Consider the following 18107-nt stretch of genomic DNA (forward strand, 5'->3'; position numbering starts at 1 on the left):
AGACCTCAATAAAGGTCGAAACCGGTCTGGGTAGTGGCCCCTTGCCTTTAATACAAAACATCATACATCCCCTTCTTGGAGATGTGTTTTGGCATTAAGGGTAAATATTAAGATTAGTGATCGGAGCTTGTTCCACCTTTGCCACGAGTTGCCCTGGTCCTGCACTACCTGTGGGATCAGTTAGACTTGCATCAATTGCAGGCGCAAACTTGACTTTTAGTCTGTTTGCTTACTTGGGAAATGGAGTAAAACCAGGTTTAAAATTACTTGGTATCTTTAACATATTTATACCCAAGGTAAAAATACTTTCTACATGAACTATCAAAAAAAAAAAAAAAAAAAAAAAAAAAACTTTATACACACACATATTTATACACACACATATATATTTATACCCAAGGTAAAAATACTTTCTACATGAACTATCAAAAAAAAAAAAAAAAAAAAAAAAACTTTATACACACACATATTTATACATATTTATACACACACACACATATATATATATATATAATTTTTTTTTTCCTTGGTATTTTTACCAAGGTAAATATATATATATGTAAAAAGTTTTAACTTATCTTTAACGTAATAATTTTTAATGTATTTTACAAGGTAAAATACGTTACAGATACCAAGAAATTTTATATACTTGGTTTTAATCCAAGTAAGCAAATATATTTTATATACTTGGTTTTAATCCAAGTAAGCAAATATATTCACGTCTGAGCTACGTATACGTATATATTACACCCAAGGTAAAATACTTTCGACATCTTTCTCTCATATAGAGATATTTATTAAGAAGGTCAAGCACCTTTTGTCTACTTCTATATGAGATATATATGATTTCGGCATTACTTCAATCCTGGAATCTCTCCCGGGTCTGGCTCCCACTGAAGAGACTTCAATAAAAGTCGAAACGTCTGGGTAGTGACCCTTCCTATTATGCATTGTATTATACACGCCTGAAAGGGGGGGGGGGGGCTTTGCATTATGGGATACATACTGAGGCAAGTGATATGAAGTCATTGGCCTCTATATACAGGTAGATCAGACGTGAATATATTTCACGCGCAAAACTTTGTTTTGCTTACTTGGGAAAAGGATTAAAACCAAGTATAAAATTTCTTGGTATCTTTAATATATATATATCATAAAATTATATATAAATTTATAAATGTATATATATATATATATATATATATATATATATATATATATATATATATATATATATATATATATATATATATATATATATATATATATACACACCATTTTTACCATAAAACTTCAGTGTACACTATGTTTGCGTATTTAAACCTTACAGAACTTACATAGTTGAAAATGCTACATGTTGGTAACAATTTACTTTGGAGTCCCCCCCCCCCCAGTTTATTGACTAGAGACGAGATAATGAAACTGAATCAACGGCAGCAATAATTGAAAGGTCTAGCAGCAGACAGACGCCTCTGTTTCGAAATGAAAAACTTTACGACGACAACACAATTCATTGTCAGAACCCTCATTAAGGAAAATAATGCATGAGCCAGTTAAAGGGATATTGCACTGCAACCCACTTACACGTGTTTATCCCAAAGCACGGAGCGTGTTTTGCACACCGTGGGTAGTCAAAACAAGATAGAACAAGATAGACCAGTGTTTCTCAACGTGGTGCGTACGCCTCACAGGGGAGACATTTGAATATTTGGGGGGGGGGGGGCAATTAGAAAATGTACATGCACAATTAGAAAATGCATAAATATGTATATTTATACATATTTGTATTATACATTTTCAAAACTTGGCTGACTATTATGCTAGAGGGGGGGGGGGGACAAAATCTTTGAGACGTTGAGGTGGGGCATGATCCAAAAAAGGTTGAGAAACACTGCGATAGACGCTGATATGTTTATGCTGACAGTTCTGTAAGTTCATAATGAATGCCAAGTGCAGCATCAACTGATTCCTATCGGGGGTTTGACAGAATAAGGTGGAGACTTTTAATCCCAAATAAATTGCTACGTTACCACTGAAATAATAGATAAAATACTGTGCCTGCCATGCTATTTTTAAACTTTTTATAAAAATTGTGGGATTTTTGCTGAAACCTATTTTTCAGATAAACGTAAGGTTTAAAATGAGTGACCGATCACACACTTGTTTGTAATTTCGATTATTAAATAAACGTTTCACGCACAAAAAAAAATTTCATTAATAAAAAGTAAAATGAAATACGGCATGGCATTATTTAACAGCAAAGCACATGAACTTCGGTTAATTTCTCTCAGATCTCCTTATAAGGACTGGCTTAAAGGGGCGAAGCAAGAATGCTTTTCATCTTCCCCGTTATCTGTAGAGGACAGTGTAGGGATAAGGTGTTATTGAGCTATTAAAGCTCTGATCATGGCAGGAGGGTAACAGCAATAGCTAGCCTCAGTTAGAACTTCATTGGCTACAGCATTGCCATCCATTACCCTCCAAGGGTATTAATCACCGCATCTCACGGTCGATTCTCCATCCCACCCTCTCTCACATCAATACACACCTTGCCATCAAAATGATCATCTTGAACAAAAAAAAAAAACTAAAATGGTGTGTTATTAAATTTTAAATAGATTTTAAATTTAAGAAATATTTTAGAACAATTTTTTAAAATAAAGTATTTTATTAAGGTTCCTTTTAATTTTTATTAATAATAATCATTATTCCTAACTTCTAGGTGAGAATAAAAACACGGGAAATTATTTTAGATGAATATAAAGTTCAAGAGCTATAAATGACTCGGTGCGCATGGTTCTTTCACTGTTGAACTGAAATTTTATATTGACTTTATTACTTCACCAGATATTTGCAAAATATATAAGATTTCTCTACAAGTTTCGCCAGCATTACTGTCTGGCTTCTTCAGGACATGTGTACGGTACATGGAACTAACGTTTGCTGGTAAAAAAGAAGGATGGAGTAACACGGTCAAATAAATTAAACCGACGCGTAACATCATAAGCATGGAACGTGGTGTATCAGTCATTGTTTATTGAGCGCGTTGTGTAGTTTTTAGCGAAATGAAATTCTGGTAAGCTGAGCGACTTATTAGGCTTTTCCAGATGTCTTTCAGAATGTTTGTCCTATGTAATTTAATCCACAGGAACATGGAATGTTGTATACACCTGCGTATTTGAAGAAGGCATTAATGTCCTTAGGAGATTTCAAAATGTGGCGTATTGTCTTGACAGGTTTTGAGCAACTCTAACGTTGAAAGACTTAAGGAGTTTAGCTATTTTTGTTGACACTGAGCCTGCATAAGGGGTGACGATGTATATTGCGTGACAGAAGGTTGCTGCTGTGGAGGGTTTCTATGAAGAATCTTCTTGATTATATTTCTTGGGTAACCGTTGTTTACCAGGGTCTGTGATATGAGAGGGAGTTCATCAAGGAGATCTTTTTCTTCTGAGATAATGTTGGTCGCTCTATTTTTAAGCATATGTATTATGCTGAGTTTCTGTGCAATATGGTGAGTCCATTTGAGGTGCAGGTAATAACGTCCAGTGTCTGTTGGTTTTCGATAGATTGTGAGCTGGATTTGTCCATCCTCTTGTTTCTTTATTAGTGTATCTAGAAAAGGCAAATGGCTATTCCTTTCATGCTCTAACGTGAACTGTATTTTTTGGTGGAAGGAATTTATTTTTGTTAGGAAATCAAATAAGGTATTTTCTATGCCTTTCCAAATAATGAAAACATCATCTACATATCTCCACCAAACAAACGGCTTTGGGTTTAATTTGGAAAGGATGTCAGCTTTTCTAGTTTTTCCACGAACAGATCAGCGCAGGGAGGTGAGGGACTGTCCATGGCTAAGCCATCAAGTTGTTCATATAATGTGTCATACACTTTGAAAAAATTAGATTTGAGGCAATGACGAAAAAGCTGAGCCGTGTCATGCGGATAGAGATTGCCAATGATCTTGATAACTTCTTCAACAAGTACGTTGGTAAATAACGAAACAACGTCTAAGCTTGCGATGATGTCTCTTCTTAAGATGGAGATGCCTTTTAATTTTTCAGTGAAATGCTTAGAATTCTTTATGAAGGAATCTGATTTTTTTATATTTTCTTTCAATAGACGGGCTAGATGTTCAGTTAATAGATATGTAGGAGAATTTCTTCCTTCGACGATCGGGCGGAGCGGAACTCCAATTTTGTGCACTTTTGGGGCACCATATAAGCGTGGCGTCAGTGGGTGTGCAGATTTCAGACTTCGTTGTAAGTCTAAAGACGAACTTGTCATATTCCGTAATAGGTAATTAGACTCTCTTTGATTTTTTTTAAAAGTTGGATCGAAATCTAATATGAGATAGGTTGACGTGTCCGAAACTAACTCGGTGATCTTTGTTATGTAGTCTTTGGTGTTCATGATGACCATCGAGTTGCCCTTGTCTGCCTTTAGGATGATTCTATCTTTGTTCTTCTTTAGGTTTGAGAGAGCTCAATTTTCGAGAGGAGTTATGTTGAGTTTTGGTGTTTTTGAAGTTGAAAGGATGATAGTGCTTTTTAATCGGATATCATTTGCTACTCTTTCCGAAAATGAAGAAAGTGCCTTTTCTATGTTGCTAATAAAATCAATCTTTGGAATGTGATCTGGAGCGATAGCGAAGTTGAAACCTTTCAACTTTCAATCTTTTTCAATCTTTCAGACCATAATGTATGGTCTGAAAGATTGAAAATAACTTTTTATCAGGAAGACTCGGTCTTGAGTTGGATTTTCTTTCATAAAGTCTATCGAATTTTTTAATTTCAGATTTTTTACTGGTTAGAAAAACCTTGTCAAAACTGTTTTGTACCATGCGGTCAAGAACACTCCGTAGGTTGCTATCTATGCTGTTAGAGATGGCTTCAAAAAGTTCTAAGCATCTTAGGTCTATTGTTAACTACAAATCTAACGTGTTGAATTCTTTCACAGAGTAAAGACAAAGATGCCTTAAAGTAAATACGTTTCGCTCTTTTTGATTGTATTTGCTCTTTAATAGTTAAAAACTTGGGAATGATGTTGAACTGTGTACATCTTTTTAAGAAGGTCAGATGGTTTAACATTCTAGCTTTTTTACAGTTGAGTTTTTCAAAGTAACGTACCTTATGCTTAGTGTAACCATCGAGTCTGTTCATCTCTGTGTTGTATTTGGTCACTTCTTAAATATTGAACTGAAATTTTATATTGGCTTTATTAGTTGACTAGATATTTGTAAAATATATAAGAATTGTCTACAAGTGTCACCAGCATTACTGTCTGGCTTCATCAGGACAAAACCAACAGACACTGGACGTTACCTGCACCTCAAATGGACTCACCATATTACACAGAAACTCAGCATAATACATATGCTTAAGAATGGAGAGACCAACATTATCTCAGAAGAAAAAGATCTTCTTGATGAACTCCCTCTCATATCTCAGACCCTGGTAAACAACGGTTACCCAATAAATATAATCAAAAAAGATTCTTCATAGAAACCCGCCACAACAGCAACCTCCTGTCACGCAATATACATCGTCCATCATCATCCCTCATACAGACTCAGTTTCAACAAAAATAGCCAAACTCCTTAGAGTTTCCCTCAAACCTGTCAAGACAATACGCCATATTTTAAGATCACCAAAGGACATTAATGCCTTCTTCAATAAGCCGGTATATACAACATCCCATATTCCTGTGGATTAAATTACATAGGACAAACATCGAGAAGCCTGGAAATTCGAGAAAAAAAAAAAAAAGAACATGTAGGAGACGTGAACAACAACAGAACAGATACTTCAGGATTAGCCCATCACTTCTCGATCTCTAATCACGCCATCGATTGGGATAACAGCTCCATGCCTTATATAGAAGAGGATTTTGGATGTAGAACCTTCGAAGAAGCCGCCGTTGTACTCCGCTCTGGAGAAAATCTAAACAGAAATAAAGGAATGATTCTGAAAGACCTAATGACTGATAAACCACGCTCCATGCTTATGTGTTACGCGCCGTTTTAATTTATTTGACTGTGTTACTCCATTCTTCTTTTTTTTTACTAGCAAAGGTTAGTTCCATTCGCTACACATATCCTGAAGAAGCCAGACAGTAATGATGGTCTTATATATTTTACAAATACCTGGTCAACTAAAAATTTCAGTTCAATATTTAAGAAGTGACCAAATCCAACACAGAGATTCTTTCACTGTATTAAATGGCTCTATATATTTTAATTATATATTTTATATATAGTTTAATTTTTTAAAGGAAAATTTTGAGGGAAACTCTATATATATAATTTATATATAGTTTAAGTTTTATATAATTTAACTATATATTTTATATATATATATATATATAGGGAAACTTTTTCCTTATAAAATATAAGGAAACTTTTTCCTTATATAATATATATAATAGATTTTCCTTTAATATATATATATATATATATATATATATATATATATATATAAGGAAAATTTTTAATCTCTAGTCATGTTTCCCGTCCTTCGAAAAAAAAAAAATAATAATTAATTTGATTTCTCTCAAACAGTCGCGATTTCGTAATTGTAAATTTCATGCACGTGCGTCACGCACCAAAGGATGTTGTACCAATTATGTCAATTTTTTATCTGCTTAAGAAGGTTATTGGAGCGTGCACAACCTATCAATGCATTCTTCGACCACAGAAAGACCAGAATCATTATGTGTGACTCTCTTAAAGAAAATCACCTTGACAATATAGACGCAACAATACTCAGCATTTTTCGAAATGCTGAGTATATTGTTGTATGGTATTGAAGCTGATTGGTATTGAAGGCAATCAAAAGAGAGATTCAATAACATTTAAAACTTACATTTAGTTGTTGGATAACGGCATTTTTATTGAACATAAAAACACAGGCATCAATAGAACTTTTCAAAAGTATTTTTGGCATCTCGTAGATTGTTTGATAGAGGCAATTTTACGGATTGTTGATTACAAAAGTCCACCATAGAGTGATTAAAATAATAATAATTATAAATGATGAACGAAAAGAGATTGTCCTTCTCTGTTGGTGCAAATATATTCTACATTCTGCAGAATAATTGCGATAACTGATTTACAAATATGAACAAAAGAAATCTCGCCAATTCGTTTTCTTGCAAAAAATTAAAAAATAAGAAATGAAATAAAATAAATTAAAACAAAAAGAAATTACTTATCTGTTGGAATATAACAAGTTTACGCTTTGTAAATCAAGTTATATTTAAGCAGTGCCCGTCTTCGAGATTTCTGAGCCCAAATCTATGTTATTTAGATGCTTCTATTTTCTTAAAAACGAAATTTGCGCGAGCAATCATTATTTCAAACGAAGAGCTTCATGAACCATAGGATTCGAACAATTCTCACTTTGTAGCTGGTTCTGGTGGGAACATTTTGCAAAAGAATGCAAAACTGATTTAAAATTATATGTTGTAGGTGTCGATTTACAAAAATCCAATTTAAATTAAAACATTTATATTCAAACCAAATTGTTAATCACTTCGAAGAGATCATGTGCGCATGCGTGTCCGTTCGTTTCAATCAGTATGTACCAAGATGACAACATTACAAGGGTTTCGCTATGTTTATTAGTACGTAAAATTTGAGTGAGCAGTTTTTGTGCAAAGAATTAAGCAAATGGATCATGCTAATCCAACCATCCAGCGATAGTACAAAAACTTGTCAGTAACCTAAGATCACTCTTTCTCAAGTAGCTCAAAGCTCAGGAATTCATGTACTCAGTCCCAGTTCAACTAGAGGCAAATACTACTACTATTGCGCTAAGCCTTCGCTCAACGGACAAACCTCCTGTTCTTTTTCGGAGATCAGAGTAAAAAGTTTAAAAGAGCAAAACTTCAATAACATGACACAGCTTCGTTTGTGAAATCAATGCATTAGATAGAACGAAACGTAAAAATAATATATTTTTCATATATAAAAAAAATAAAGGTGTATCAAGTTATTATTAAATACTCTAAAGTAAAAAAAAGAGTTTTAAAGTATTTCCATTCAAAACTGAATATTATATTTAGCATATAATATTCTTAATTTAATCCTATATCCAAGAATAAGCATGGGTAATGACCTTTTCGTAATATTACAACTAGCCTACCAATAAAAGTAGACTAGTTGTATGGTTACTTCAACTTTATGCCTACACTACAATGGGTATAGGATTAAAATAAGAATATAATTTCTTGCCAAGTATAATAATAAATATTGTAACCAAGAAGAAAAACTTTCCAGATACATATATGACTTCAATTTGTCTTTCTCTTGGAAAAATCCTAGATTCGAATCCAGTATTTTTTCAATAGAATTGAAATGGGTTGGATTTACACCTAAATCAACTAAAGCTAAGAGTATTATGTTAGTTAATTGAGTCAATCTTATGGTCGGTTTGTGTATCTTGCCGGATGCAAAACTTGAGTATCTAGAAAGGAAAACCTTACTGAGACTGTAAACTCACCTTCAAATGAAAAGTCGTTACAAATTTCTTAGCATAGTAGACAGAATGGATTCGAAGTCAGTCTTCCCAACAGACGATTGATTAGTCAGTCCCATACGAAGATAGGGATTTTTTCCTCCTGGGAAATCGAATTTTTCCTTCCGCTGAATACGAAAACAGGCCGAAGAACATAGTTAACAGACCTAATATATTGATCTCACGGCCCAAGTTGCCTTGTAATCAATATGAACTGCAGTGATATTGAGTTCAATATGGAGATCACCAAAAGTCTTCCGACAGTCAAAAAAAAAAAAAAAAAACATAACAGATTAATTTTTTTAAGCACTTGTCACAAGCGTGAAGACAATAGGCCTCAATGGAATCGTGGAAACTCTTCAGCACGAACGTAAACCATACTCAAGACGAAGGAATTGACTCCAAGACATTAATGCAGTTGCAGTCTTGGAATGTACTCACTAATCTCTAGACAGCTGTCTGACCTTGACTCGTAGAATGTCAACTAGTTCACTATTACGTTACAGACTTCTCGACAGGGCGACATTTATCGGTACGACCTTGCAGAAAAATTAAAAATGACATAAAACCCTCCAGTCCTTGAAAAACGACCTTGATTTTTAACACTTCTAGTAATAGAAATATTTAACTAGTGTGACATTATTGTACTCGTATCATACGCAACGAAGGTCATACGTAAAATGGTTTCCTTTCTGATGAGAACATTAACAATAACTCCAATAACATTAATTAACTTTTCTAGGTGAAGCATGCACTCATTAAAAAAAATATATATAAATAAAACAAAGAGGTGTATTTCTCTTTTTTTAATGCAATTTTGCTTTATCCTACAGTTCCCAAGGGATTTTGCCGTCTCCGTTAACAAATATTATTGTTATAAACAATAATATTTGTTTATAATAGCGCTTGTATATTTGGCATTATTAACCTTTCTTTCTTCTTTATTTTTAAACTTTTGTTTAACTCAGTAGGAAATCTATAATCGTTGGTAAGCTTATTAAGGTGGGCAGAACCAACTAGGATTACAATGGCTTCTCGCGGAGATTTCCAGCCCAACCATGACCACTAGAATCTAACCGAGGTAGGTGTGGCCTAATTTTGACAGCACACACCGGAAACTGTGCTTTGTTTTGTTAGTTTATTGTTGACACGTGTTCATGTGTTTGTTTCCTCCACATATGCTTAAAAGTCGCCTTCTAAGCATATGTCGCCTTCGCGTTTTATGATCACCCATCAGTAATGCCCCCCCCCCCCATCCTACGTCCTCCCAAGTTAGAAATGTGTCTAGACACCATTTATAAAAGACAAAATAAATGATTGTCACATCGAATTACTAGGAAACTGTTACTTTTTGTTCTATATATATATATATATATATATATATATATATATCTTCATTCAACTGTAACTTCCGCTGTCTGTGTATAACTGAAGGAATGTCCGGTATGAAGATTCCAGTTGTTATTTACTTCTAATTTTCTTTCTTATATAGCAATTTACGCGCAAAATACTAAGAACAGTTGGTATACACGAACTAAGGTAAACAATTCAAGTGCTTCTAAACTTGTTTTTTCTTTTAACCATATTAGTTGATTGTAAAAGAAAAAGAATCCGTAATATGTTAATTAAAAAAGTGAATTAAAGCATCCTTACATTAAGTTTTATACTTTCGTACTATAGTTTCGTACTTCAAGAGCCTAGTTGTATGAACAAGAACAAATGTATGACGTCATCCTTAAATGATACTGGTGAAGTCTGGAAAAAAAAAAAAAGACAAATTTATTTAAAAATTATAAAATAAAATATCTTAAGATAGTAAATAAATTAAACGCATATTTAAAAATAAAACTCTCTAAAATATTTACGTTTAATTTTTTAAAAAAATATTTATTTATTTTTATATGAAGACACCTATATTTTTATTTATTAAAATATTTAGAAGAATATCATGGTCTGATTTTTTATGACTCATCCCGTGATTTTTCTCTCTCACTTATATTTTCCCCGGCCATCCTCCTAATATCTACTACAATTATTAACACAAGATGGTGGTTACAAATGATTTCGTTATACATCCAATAGTTGTACTGTCATTCGACACGTGGGAGTTCCTCAAAATATAGATAGAAAAATTTGAGATTCAACATTTGTTAAATTAATTACACTAGAACTTTACTGTCTTTAAGGGTGAAGCATAATGCTTTTAATTCCTGCTATATCTGAAATCTGGAAAGGTTACCAGTGTAGGGAGAAATTTATGAGCTACGTGCTCAGCCCGAGTTAGGCTGAATTAAACAAACTCTTCAAGAGTAGAAAAAAAAAAAATCAAGGAAAACAGAACACATCGGGGAAAAAACATCAATTAGCAGTCTAGAAAAAAAACGATGGTCTGCTAGATCATCTTTTTCCTTTATCCATCTGCTTTTTCAGATGGATAAAGGAAAAAGATGATCTAGCAGACATGTTGGAAAAATCTAAAGAATATTGCATCATTAAATTACTGAAAGGTGGAGTTAATAATATCTCATCTCTTTGCCTTTACCTTAACGTGTTATAAGCTCCATATAAACTTTATTAGCTGTTAAATCTATGTATATATACTCTACTATATCTGTTTTCCTCGTTTTCATCCGGCAAAACAGACACTTGACCCGAGAATACAAGTGTCTGTTTTGCCGGATGAAAACGAGTTTTCAAGAGACAAAACCCCTTCACATTAGTATGAAACCTAACACACATTCACTTTAAAGACTTCGAACTACGAAATTTCATCTAACATCATGCTCTGCATGATGCTCATGCAGAGCGTCAACAATATAAAAATATGGAAAATACAATATAGAAAATCATTCGCTGACTAGCGTAGTTGGTCCCATTCCATGAACTCGGGCGTATTTTTATTCTTTACTTTCGTGCAGAGAACATCTCAGGACTTTGTGCTCAGAGAATTCAGTTTTTGGTTGTTGTTTTTTATGCAAATACTTTTTTTTAATTTTTGTTGTTGCCAACTGGTTTCATTCACGAGAAGTAAAAACTTATAAGGCATCAGCACCGTGTGTGGGGGGGGGGGGGGCAGGTGAAAATTATATATATATATATATAAAGGGGTATACAGATATGTTCATCATCCCCTGCTTTATATGCAATAAACAGCGAGCTATTAACAAAATTAATCATGAAAATACACTGTCTTTTATAAATATTCGATATCATTCTTTTTCCAAGGAATAATGGATTGGTTTATTACACACATTATTCCTCATAAAAATAATGATAACGTCTGTTTATCATCAGATAGATTGACGCAAAAATTAACCAAGACAAAAAACAGAAATTAAACCATATCAATTCTGGGAAAACTTCGATGTAGGCAATCTGTCCATCGCTTTCTTGGTCTACCAACTCAGAGCTGATCTTTTTGTATTTGGTTTCCAGTTCTGGCTAGTTTAACCCTTCCTTTTTTTGGGTACATCCTATTAATATGTCGATTCTATTCCGATCTTAATTTTTTTTTATAAATGCGTTTATGGGTTGCAGTTGACATTCCTCATAAATCTTTTCGTTTTGTTCTGTTAACTATTTTTCTTAATGTTTCCATTTCGCATGTTGCGTTTATCTGTTGGATTTTCGTTGTTTGTATTCTTGTTTCACATGCATACGTCAATATTAGTCGGACGACTGATTTGTACAATCTTACTTCTGTTAGATCTTTATTTATTTGTTTTTTCTCATCTAGTTGAATTTAGACATTCTGATATTTTATTAGACTTCAAGGCTTGTTCTTTTACTTCATCCTGTGTTATATTTTCGCTGTTCACAGGAATACCTGAATATTTCGTCCTTCAGTACTCAGATATTGAGTGACGAAAAATCACAGTTTCTGGAAGAGAGAAAAACTTCATTTCTGTACGAGACCGGCTAACCCACCTCTGATTGAGAAGTCTTGATAAAAAGTTCTACGCATCATATACAGGGTTCGAACCTCAGGTGTTTCTAATCAAACGGCTTTGTAGAAACCAAATGAGCTACTGAGTCTTGATGCGAAATTGTATGTGAAAAGATATGTTCAGATTTCTTTAGAATGGGTAGTCGAGAAATCGATGATATATAGAGACTTAAATAAAGGAAACAAATATATTCCAAATCTTAAAGCTTTAAGAATAAAACGCATACTAAAATCTCAGCGTGTTTAAATTAGTTATTATTTATTTATTTTATGACGTAAATATTCTGATCTCAGTACCAAATTTGGGACACATTCTTTTCAAAAAGATCTTTCATGGCTCACATAAGCGTTATGGTCATGCAAGACATATTCAAATACAATCTCTTAATATTCCTTCATATTTAAACGGAAAGTGCTGTTGAATACATAAACTCCTCGTTATGCTAATCCCTGAATTTACAAATAACTCTTTTCATTTTAATAATATAAATTCCAAAGCAATATACATTGGATTTACTTTTCTATCAGAAACATGCAAACATAGCAAGCAATGGAGAATTGCTTGTATAAATAGGTCGATTAAGCTAAAACTTCCTTTTATGCATGACAGATTAAATACGCAATCTTCGCCACAACCGAATTTAAATCATAATTTCATCAGAATCTATCAATCAGTTCTACAAGATTTATAAGACATCCTGCTTCAGCATCTTTATGGGTAAAATAATGTTTAAAATAAAATTAAAAAAAAAAACCCGTTTTTACATTTAAAAACGCAAAAACAAATCTGCGCTAATGAAGTATAAAGATTCAGCCAAACATAAAAGTAATTATCAATCTGCTAAGTCGACAGCTGTTATTACTCAATTTCTTAATAATAAAGCGTCAACAGAGGATATGGGAGACAGGATCATGGCCTAGAGACTGGAAGAAGTCAGTTTTCATACCACTACACAAGAAACGTGATATGAAGGCATGCAAGAATTATAGAACTATTAGTTTGATATCTCATGCAAGCAAAATTTTATTAAAGATCATGCTAAATAGGATTGAGGTCAAAGTTGAGGAAGAGATGCCCGAGGAACAAGCAGGTTTTAGGAAAGGTAAGGGCACCAGAGATCAGATCCTTTGCCTTAGACAGATCATAGAAAAATATAAAGAATTCAGACTCCCTCTGGTAATGTGCTTCTTAGACTACTCTAAAGCTTTTGACTGTGTTGAGCATGTGAAACTGTGGGAAGTAATGAAAAGAATGGGTTTTCCTCAACACACTATCAGGTTGATAGCCAACTTGTATAAGAAACAAGAAGCCACAGTAAGAACAGGTGTTGAATTGACTGACTGGCTTCAAGTTGGAAAAGGAGTTAGACAAGGATGTTTACTTTCTCCTCATTTGTTTAGTATATATGCAGAGGACATCATGCGTGAAGCATTGGATTAGCTCAGGACAGGAATTACGATAGGAGGTAGATTGATCAGTAATCTGAGGTACGCTGATGATACTGTACTCCTTTGTAATGACAAGGAAGAACTAGGACTAATTCTTGACAAAGTTAACAAGATCAGTTATAACAGAGAACTTCAACTCAATTCTAGCAAGACAAAGATCATGGTTCTCAAATGAAAAACAAACAGAGAAGTTCTTGAGAAAAAGTGTATATTAATGGAGAAAGAATTGAGGAAGTCAGCAAGTTTGAGTACCTGGGATCCATTATTAATGTGAAGAATTGCTGTTCAGAAGATGTCAGAAAAAGGTTAGGAATGGCTAAAACAACAGTCAGAGACCTGTCTAAAATCTGGAAGGATGGATCTATCTCCATGGGAACAAAGTTGAGGATTTTAGATGCAGTTGTTTTTCCAACAGCGACTTATGGATGCGAGACTTGGAACCTAAAGAAGTCAGATAAGAAACGGATATCTGCTTTTGAGATGTGGTGTTACAGAAGGCTGTTGAGGATATCATATACTGAAAGGCGTACAAATGAATGGGTGTTAGAAAAGACTAGTAGAACTTAAGGATATTGACAGAAGGAAGTTAAAATATTTTGGACACATAGAAAGGATGGAAGGAGGACTTCTCAGAACAGTAATAGAAGGTAAAGTTCCTGGAAAAACAGGAAGGGGTAGACCATCAATGAGATGGATGGATGGTGTGTGTGTGGAGTGACTGACCTTCAGAGAGTTGAGGCTGCCAGAAAAGCAAACAATAGGACTACATGGCGAGGCCTGGTGTGGAACATCATCGAGCATCGGAGTGACCATACGGCATCTGTAGATGCCCAGTGAACATAGAGAGAGAGAGAACAGAAGATAAACAATTAGCTAGGAGTGAGTTAATAATTGCTAACTTCTTTTTTGAGCATAACGTCCCATTTTCTCATGTTGATCATTTTGTAACGATGTGTAAACGCGCATTTCTGGATAGCCAAATTGCTGAAAAGTTGGCAATGAAGAAAACTAAACTTTCTTATGTTATTCAGGATGGAATATCACTCCATGAAAAGTGTCAACTTACCGAAATATGCAAGAATCAAAAATTTTCAGTTATAATAGATGAGAGTACAGATATCTCCGTGACTCAAATCATGGCTGTTGTTGTACGGTATTTTGATACAGATAAAAAAAGATGTAGCTGATGCATTACTAGACATAGTATGTGTAGAGAACGGAAGTGCTAAACGTCTTTACAGTGCTGTTAAAATTCTTCTGCTGGATCATGGCATTCCCCTTAGCAATATCATTGGGTTTGGTAGTGATAACTGTTCCTCCATGATGGGCGTTAACAGTGGATTTCAGAAACTGTTGAAAGATGACGTCTCATCTGTTTTTGTGATGGGCTGCGTTTGTCATTCATTTGCTCTATGCGCTAGTCATGCAGTCAGTGTTTTACCCTCACACTTAGAAGCTTTTCTAAAGGATTTAACCTCCTACTTCTCCCACAGTGCTAAGCGGCAAAGAGATTTTGTACTCATTCAAGAAGCTGCTGATATAGCTACACATAAAATTCCCAAACTTGCTCAAACCAGGTGGCTGTCGAGGGAAAAAGTGGTACCAACTATTTTAGAACAGTACGATGCATTAGTTCTATACTTTCAAAATGAATCAAGGACAGATAAAAGTGACAATGCCAAAAAAATGTATGACACACTTACTGACCTTGGAACCAAACCAACGTTTTTTTTTTCCTTTTTCCTTCTTGAAAAAGTAAATACACTTAATATAGATTTTCAATCAGAGCATTTCAGGTTACACCAACTATTCCTAAATGTATCAACAGAATATCTCAATTTACTTAGTTGCTTCATTAAAGATGAGATTTTAAGAACAGCTAAATTATCAGAAATTGATCCAAGAAACCAAAACAACTATAAAAATGTCAATGATATTTACTTCGGTGGTAGAGCAACGGCGCACTTAATTAGAAACCCTTTCGACGATAACTCTATTTTGTTGAGATTTAAAAATGATTGTTTAAAGGTTCTTGTGGAACTTAGTTCGCAAATAAAGACAAGATTTGTCTTCGAAGAAAACGGCATCGGTGCAAAATTACGAATCTTGGACCCAAAAGTTGCTGGTGACCCTAGCCAGTCACCATCTACCATATTCCTCTTTTTACTCAATTCCCCTCATTTGTTGATGATATTAGGTTAAATCAAATAGATGATGAGAGGAGAAGTTATCGCCTCGTAGCATCAGATCTACCAATTCCTAAAGATATTGGCATTCTTTGACTGACATAAAAGATGACATGAATAATAATAAATATGGTTTACTATCATATTTTATGACAAATCTTACTATTCTGCCGCATTCATCTGCATGCGTGGAGCGAATTTTCTCACAAGTGAATTGTATAAAAACAAAATTAGCTAATTCATTAAAAACAGAAACTGTGAGAGACAGAATCCTTGCAAAGCAGTGCTTAGCGAGACAAAATGCAACGTGTACTTCTTGGGAGCCACCGAAAACATTAATCAAGGGGTTGGAAAGTCACACAGTTCATAATAGATATAAAAATCGACGTAATACCGCAAAGCAACAAAGGGAATGGGATCAATTACCGGAAGATACTGGCGAAGAAGAAGAAGAGGGAGGAAATGTCAATTAAAGTTAAGCATGTATTCTTCGTATAATATAAACTTATATTTTTTTTTAAAATGAAAGTATACTTTGTTACAGGAAAAGAGAAAGAGAGAATTAATAAAAAAATAAATAATAAAAAAATGAGCAAATTTTAAGTCATTTTTCTGGTCAGTTAGTTAGTACGTAACTATTTAAATGTCAATTTTTTGTATTTTATAATATGTTTTTAATTTATGTGTAATGTTTTAATTAAATCATGCAGAATTATAAATTAATAAAGGCATATTTAAGTGCATAGTTTGAGTTTTTTGCATATTTAAGAGCATAGTTTGAGTTTTTTGAATATTTAAGAGCATATTTCGGATGTTTTAAATGTTTTTAGTGTATACTTGGACGCATATTTTGCACTTTTTTACGACCTAAAAATCCGAGCCCTAGTTATTACTACCTGGGGAATTTTTCCCTAATCTGGGGAATTTTTGAGGTCTAATCTGGGGAATTTCGAAAAATGTGAGTGGCAGCCCTGCTGCTCACACAGTATGGCTGATTTTAACTACGTCATAGATAGCAGTTATTCGAACATGGTATGTATCCTAGCAACAAAATAACTACCATCTGCTAAATTCTAGACTCCATAATAGCTGTTGCGATGTATCCAGTAAAATTACTGTGTATGTTTTCAAGTAGACATCAAATGTTCTAAAAAAAAGTCTTAATGCCTAAAAATTAAAAGAAAAGATTAATATTAAAAGAAATTAAATATTCTTGTTTATTTTATAAATACAAAATAAACGTTTTAATAAAAATATAAAATAAAATTTTAATCTTAAAAGAAATAGAATATTGAATTATTTTATTAAATCTAAAATATATATTTTAATATAAGTGTATATAAAATCTAAAATATTTTAGAAAGTAAGTCTTATACCTACAAAGAGTATTTAATTTTTTTAATACACCTATAATTATCTCACATAATTTTTAATAAGTTGACTTTTTTCTGATTTCTATCTTTTTTTTTTTTTTAAATCCATGAATTATGCTTGTTGTTTTCAGCAAGAGAGTGATTCGAAAGTTTACCAAGAAAGATCAAAACCATAATTCTGGATTGCCTTTAAGAACGCAGATCCTTGAGGAGGGATTTGTTTAGATGAAAAGCGTAGCAAATGCTCTGTCGCAGTATATTATATATATTATATATTCTACATGACACAATATGCAGATACAGAAATACTTAAATGATGATATCTAAAGCTGCTGTCAAGATTTTTTTTATTATCTCTTCAAGTAACTAAAGCATTTTTGCCCGATGTTTTAATTTTCTATGACCGAGAGAAGATAAGAACATTTTAAGAAAGAGCAAGGTCATCGTATTGATTGCTTCAAAAATACTTATAACCTCGAGGAGGGATTTCTTTTAATACAATCTATGACAAGGTCTCGCAATCGTTTATTTAGTATTTTTTCGAGCTTTTAATAACTGTCAGATTTTAAAGATTGAAAAATATTTTATTAATCTACTCGAATAATTCGTGATATACATCTGAGAATCAGAAAAGACT

At 33.4% G+C, this 18107-nt stretch overlaps 1 protein-coding gene across 1 annotated transcript in view; it reads right to left on the reverse strand.

Moving 5' to 3' along the window:
• LOC150106886 (solute carrier organic anion transporter family member 74D-like) overlaps nt 1-18107 on the reverse strand; it is a 229918-nt gene that overhangs the window by 99795 nt on the left and 112016 nt on the right. The window contains exon 3 of the mRNA XM_090393366.1: nt 10170-10271. The gene's annotated coding sequence lies outside the window, so the exon portion shown is untranslated. The remainder of the gene's footprint in view (nt 1-10169; nt 10272-18107) is intronic.

Source organism: Typopeltis vanoorti, chromosome 5 (genome assembly GCF_054136105.1).
Source record: "Typopeltis vanoorti isolate ZY-2024b chromosome 5, IOZ_Tvanoo_1.0, whole genome shotgun sequence".
Lineage (NCBI taxonomy): Eukaryota > Metazoa > Arthropoda > Arachnida > Uropygi > Thelyphonidae > Typopeltis > Typopeltis vanoorti.